This window comes from Bos javanicus, chromosome 1, assembly GCF_032452875.1.
Source record: "Bos javanicus breed banteng chromosome 1, ARS-OSU_banteng_1.0, whole genome shotgun sequence".
NCBI classification, from domain to species: domain Eukaryota; kingdom Metazoa; phylum Chordata; class Mammalia; order Artiodactyla; family Bovidae; genus Bos; species Bos javanicus.
Genome location: NC_083868.1, coordinates 74,255,785 through 74,262,525, shown reverse-complemented (window position 1 = coordinate 74,262,525; position 6,741 = coordinate 74,255,785).

The following is a 6,741-nucleotide window of genomic DNA, read 5'->3' as shown; positions in this document are numbered from 1 at the left end:
GTGCAGGCCTGAGCTCCCACTTTGCCCTGGGACACCTGCTGTGCCAGAGTGAGATGTGGGCAGACACAAACACTTGATCTTTCCCAAATATGACTTTTGGCGTCCAGATCAAATACATTATAGGTTATAGAATTTATCTAGGGAGGATCTGAACTTAAAAAATTGTCCCCAGATCAAACCAGTTTTCAATTAGCCATGGATTGTGGTTCAACGCTTGAGGCTATTTTAGCCCTTATCCAATTCTCAAGGGCTTCCCAGGTAGCTCAGGGGTAAAAAGAATCCTCCTGCCAAGGCAGAAGACACTGGTTCAATCTCTGGGTCTGAAAGATCCCCTGGAGGAGGAACTAGCAACCCACTGGAGAATCCCATGGACAGAGGAACCTGGTGGGCTACAGACCATGTGGTTGCAGAGTAACTGCAACTGATTGGCTGAGCACTCGCACCAATTCTCAAGACTAACCTTGGCCTGAGTCAAGAAGTGACTCAGCTTTCAGGAAAGTGCATCCAGCCAGCTGTCTCGTACTTTGTTCAGTTCCTGAGCAGATCAGGAACTTGTTATGGCCTTGGGTCTCTGAGCTGTTTGCTCAGGGTGCTTTATCCCTAAGTGTTCCTGCATATACTTTCACCAAATGCACCTTCACCTCCTGGAGAGGTATCTCTCCTATCTTTGTAACTGATGTTTCCTTGGTCACATAAACCCAGGACTGTAGTCATAAACAGGGTCACAGAGGCACTGTCATGCTGAAGTCCCTCTGGATCACTGAGAAGATACACAGAGTGCTATAGCATGCTCTTCTTTCCCCTGCAGACCACAGTCCACCAGCCCAAGATGATCTCTGATGCTTCCGTGAGGTTTCTGTGAGTTTTATTTCACCTGGAGGTTGGTTGCCGGGGACTGCAATCTGGATTAGATCAATCTCATTGCAATCTGGATAAATCTGGATTAGATGCTCTAATCACATCTCCCCATCCTCTGTCTCCTTTAGCTACTAACTCCCTTAGCCATTTGGAGACATGCTCAGAATGTTTATAATACCTGTGTGATACCATCAGCCACTAGCAAAATGCCTCTTACTCTGGGGCTTATAGAGTAAGCCCCAGTCACCTCTCTGCCAAGTGACAGAGGGCACAGGTGGATTCCCTTCACTGTGCTTTTATTACATCCTGACACACCAACCACAGAGTGGGCTTCTATCTCTACCTGTACCCCTACCCCATCCTTCTCTCTCTCGGTGTCTCTATCTCTAGCCCTTTCTCTCTGTTTTCATCACAGGCCCTTGCGAAAGTTTGTAAATTCAGGGTGAAACCAGAGAACAGATTGAAAATATACAGTTAATTATACTTAAACTTTTCCCCTCTTCCCCAGTACCCACTGTTTGGTTTTTCAAACAAGTTTGCCTGGCTTGATTCTCTCTTCCCTTGAGTTGAGTACCTTTCTAGAAGAGCCTTTGCATTCACAAATAAATTTCTAGTGTCCTCTACATACTGAGATGGTCTTTGTAGCATATATCTAGCCCTTCTAATTTCACAGCACACCTCCCCACATCTACTATACACATGGACAGCCAAATTCATTAAGCACAACTTGGGAATCACTATACTTTGTACTTTTGGTTGCCTTTATTCATGTCCTATTGTTTTAGTTAAGCTTCTTTGTATTGAATGCAAAACAGATGTTCACAGACAAAGAAGGAGAAATAAATCAACAAAATGTCCCAGTGATTATATTTTTTATTCAATCATGCCACAGCTGCTTACAAAGCCCCAACCATGGCATTGTTCTGGGTGCAGAGTAGGAAGATGAAATGTATCAGGCTTTGTTCCTACCCTCAGCGAATGTGCTTCTAGTTAAAATGGGGTTGCGTAGACACGAGAGGAAATTGAAACACTACAGGATCATAATACAAGGTGAAAAGAGCTGCCTGCTACACAAAGGGTGAATATGTAGAGTGTGATGCATGTGTAGATAAAAGAGATCTCTCTTTTGGCTTGGCAGATTCAGTAGCATCCCAATTGAGAAATAGGTGGGATTTGGATATATGAAGATAAGAGTAACAATTACAGAGAAAACAGCATGAGAAAAGGTATTGAGGTGGAAAAATGGTTCCTGTATGCTGGGAATAACAAGTGAGTTACTGAACGCTGGGAACAGTAGTTTGCTGCGTTAGAGAGTGCAAGGATGAGAAATGTCTGAGATAAGGCTACATGTGGCCATTGCAAGGGGTCTTAAATTCCTTTCTAGGCAATATGCATTTTATTTGGTAGATAACATGGACTATGAAGGGTTTCTGACCATGGACAGAACATGATCAGAGTTGAGCAATAAAATTCATAGGGACCTAGAGAAGCAAAAACAGAAGAGAGACTTCAGTTGGGGAAATGAGATAAGAGATTCTCAATTCAGACAAAGTTTTTGAGGGAGGGAATTTCTACATGCGAGACAGTGCCACAGGAGTGTTCAGGGGCTTAAGAACTGATTGGAGGGGGGACCAGTGAGACTCTTTGTTACATGCTATGTTTGTGGCTACACAAGGAAAAGTCCTCACTTACCCACAAAGCCTTGATGTCACACAGAGACACCACTTTTGGCTTGTGATACAATAGGAATGGTGTCTTGTGAGTTGTGCAATGCCTAATACATGCAACATACATGAAACCTACCTATGGAGTCCTGCCCCAAGGCCACAGGTGCAAGGCTTTGTACCAAGGCTGCAGAAGCAGAGCTCAGAACCAAGGTCACTTCCAAAGCTGACTGACCCCCTTTGTAACTGTTGCCAAAAGGCTCCTGGTCATCACTAACAAGCTTCCTGACTCCAAATTAGGCAAAGGTGCCTGGTCTGGTAGTCAACCAATAGCATGGTAACCAATCTCCTAATGCTGACTTTCCAGCAGGAATTTTTTTTATCTTAGGCTATAAAAACTAGCCATTAACTCACAAAAACTGTTGACTCCCCTTGGTCCGTCAGGAGGTCAGCCCGCCATGTTAGCAGTGCCCACATTATCTCTGCTCTTTGTTCTTAATAAACTCACGCCCTCAGGAAATGCTCTATGTCTGGAAATTCTTTTCCAACCCTCACTTGGACTGCCTCAACACTTCTGGCAATATTGTCATCCTCACCCACACCTTCAAATTCAACAGTCTCCATGGTCGATGTGTGTGCAGCATTTATCACAGGCCAGTACTTTATCAGATTTTTCATGGGGTTGAAACACTGAGAAGAGATAATAGGAATGAGAGAGCAAAGAAATAGAGCCAGGAGAGCCTGGATAATCCCTTGAACACACTTCATTCAAACATGGAAGTTGCTCTACAACATGTTACATTTTTCCCCCAGTGATTTTCCCCCAGCTGATTTGATTAGCAGAATCTGGCTAGAAGCGAAGACCATAAAGGATCTTCACTTGGAAGCCTAGACTTGGATATTAGACTCAGGTCACCCATTTCCTAAGTGCATGATTTTGAACAATTGGGATTTTTTTCAACCTCGGTCTCCTGAAAGTTTGCTCAAGTAATTATGTAAAAAACAAGCTGAGCTAGCAGGGCGAGGAAACCCTTGGATAAAGTGCTCAGATCAGGCTAGACTTTTTGGAAGAAGTGACCAGTGAGCTGAAATCTGGAGGAAAAGGAGACGGCCGTGAGGAAGGCGGGGTGGTGGAAGTGGGGGGAATATTCAAGCGAGAGAGCATGGCAAGAGCAGCCTTTCTGATGAAGGAACAAGGTCGACAGGCTTGGGAAGGCCAGGGTGGCTCGGTTAACACCTCCAGGAGAGATACGTTTGGTCGTTGTTGCTTTTATTTGTGTTTGTTCAATTCTGAAGAAAGCCAATTTGCTGATAAAGTTTAAAGGGTCATATTAACAAGTCTAAAGATATCAAAGGACAGACAATGTTGTGTGGCAGCAATTTTCAAGGGTTTTTTTTTTTTCTTTCACATAAAAAAGTGAGCATAGTACAAAGCCGAGAGAGAAGTCATATGACCCTTTTACAGAAATTGTACAAGCAGAGGCTGAGCAAAGTTCAAGCAGGGATCCAGGCTTCTGCTTCTGGAGACAAAAGGCAGAAACCAGAACTCTGTCTGCTCTCATGACATCAGCTCTTCTGGTTTTAAATTTTATTCTCTCAGCTGTGGGAGCTGACCTTTTCTGTGATAGATGGTTAGCTCCAAGAGAACTTCTAGGAAAACTAAAAACTCTTTCTGGAGGAAATTATATTCATGATGACAATCCATCGGATAGTTGTCTTGCTTGCCTTCTTGTCTGTTGATGCTATGAACATCCCAGGGAGAACAACACAGAGGAGTGGCACCGCAGGGACTTCACGGCAGGGGTCCCACGTCTGAAGCCAGCTCCGGGCTCCACTCATGAGTCGGGTGCCCTCAGACAGGTTACTGAGGCTTTGGAGGATTTATATGATGAAAAGGAGGAGGAGGGTAATCCTCACCCTGCCTTCCTCCTAGGATTGTTATGAAGCTTAAATAACAGACCGAGAATGAAAGTATTTTGGAGACTATAACGCCCTGTAACAAAGCAGGGAATAGTCACATCTGCAGTGTTAGAAATGCCTGGGACTTTGTAAAGAAGTGGCTTTTTGGCCACATAACTGAAGGAGACTACCTTATTTTATTATCCAGAGTGAAAGACTTCACTGCAGAGAAAGAGGGATCGATTTTAGAACAACAGAATGATAGATTCTACTCATCGCTTTTGTACAGGATAATTGATGATAGCACAAACTGCGTACAAGGCTCTGAACTGTCATTTTTTCCAGTCATCACATCTGCAAGTGTGCAATGCACACTTCTGTGAATACAGAAAGGACACAGATGGCACAGCCGTATTTCCATTCTCTATTTCCACCCTTCCATATTCAGTAAGGTGAGCCTGGAGACAGGGTTCTTCTCCATGGGTAAGAGCTGTATACCTTGGAGTGAAGGTATACAGGTATACAGTGAAGGTATACAGGTGAAACTCTTACTCAGTTGTGTCTGACTCTCTGCGACCGCATGGATTGTAGCCCACCAGGCTCCTCTGTCGATGGAATTCTCCAGGCAAGAGTACTGGAGTGGGTAGCCATTCCCTTCTCCACGGGATCTTCCTGACCCAGGGATCAAACCTGGGTCTCCTGCATTGCAGGCAGATTCTTTACTGTCTGAGCCACCAGGGAAGTAGTGGTAAGAGAATCTGCCTGCAATGCAGGAGACCCAGGTTTGATCTTGAGTCAGGAAGATCCCCTGGAAAAGGGAATGGCTACCCACTCCCGTAGAAAATTTAAACACCACTGCTACTTTTAGGGACTTCTCTGGTGGCTCAGATGGTAAAAGAAGATGCCAGGGACTCTCCCACATGATTTAGACCAGGTGACTATGTCCTTTTCTCCTCTAGGTCCTGGTCAGGAAAGCGCAGTGGGTACAAGTCGTGCGGCCCTTGGGTTTGGGGCACTTTCTCATTTTTTTCTCTTTTTCTTAAATATTTCAAACATTTCTTTCTGAGAAAATACATCAGAAGTATCCCCCAGTTGTCAGTCTGTCAGTCAGAATCCCTCACTGTGCAGCTTTCTTCTAGATTCCTGTCCCTATCAGAAGCCACCTTCCAAGTGACAGAGCAGTCAGCCTGTGTATCCTCACCACAGGACCTCCCCCACCCAGCCCCCCACAGGGTCCAGCTGCTGTTTTGGGCGCTCAGCAGTCATAAAAACTCAATTGGAAGCTGAGATCCAGGCTATCAAATCTGAAAGGAATCCAGCAGGTAACTGAGTTTCATCTAATACTTGACTTCCTTTGCTAATTGATCTTCGAATACCCGTTGCAGTCACCAGTGTCAGGGAGTGCACACCTTGTGGGGTCACCAGCTTCCACCTCTGTCCACGCTGACTAATAAGGCAGCAGTCTTCGTGTCAGCCTGAAGCCATTCCCACCATGGTCTTCACCCATTGGTGGAGCCACCAGAAACAAGTCAGAACTTTCTCTCTCAGGTTAACCCCTTCAACTATTTGAATGCCATTCTGGCATCTCTCGAATCTCCATTTTTCCTGGTTAAGCATTTCCTGCTCTTTTACTCACTAAGATCTAGTTCGTCTCAAGAACCATGCTTAGAACAAGTCCCTTTTGGCCAAGGTTTTAGGGCTGTTTGGTGGGTAAGGAACTAGAGCTTTCCACCCCTGTTCCCTGCCAGCTGTGTGTGAATTGCTGAGGATGGAATCACTTTTGATCAAGACAAAAGCAACTGAGTTGCAGAAAAACAAACAAACACCTGTGGTTTGGGGTTTTAACACACCTCTAGTCCAAGGCTGGCAGGCTGCCTGACATTCTTTTGAAGTGGAGGCGCTGGTATTACAAAGGCTTGCCTCTGCACCTGACAGAGAAGAATTTCACTCTTTGTTTGACTGTGAGATCACACCGTGCACCCTGCCCTGCTGGAGCTTAGTAATTAGGAGGCATTTGGAGGTTACAGAAGGTTTGTTCAGAAAATGTGTGTCCAAGGTCTGGTTGTGCTCTCCTTCCCCTGAATCTCAGCTTTCTCATCTGTAACATGGGGATGGTAAGCCCTCCCTTGTCTGAGTTCCGGGAGAACTAAGTAACTCAGATGGCTAGTGGAGATGACATAATTGGTGAGAGGGGGCTCTTCAAAGTGTGAATGGTGTGCCCATGCTTGCTCATCACTAGGCTGTAGGCTGTCTCCAGCTTGCCCCTGCCCACAACTTTTGAAAAATGAGAACAACTATTAGTTTTAGAAAAGACATTTAG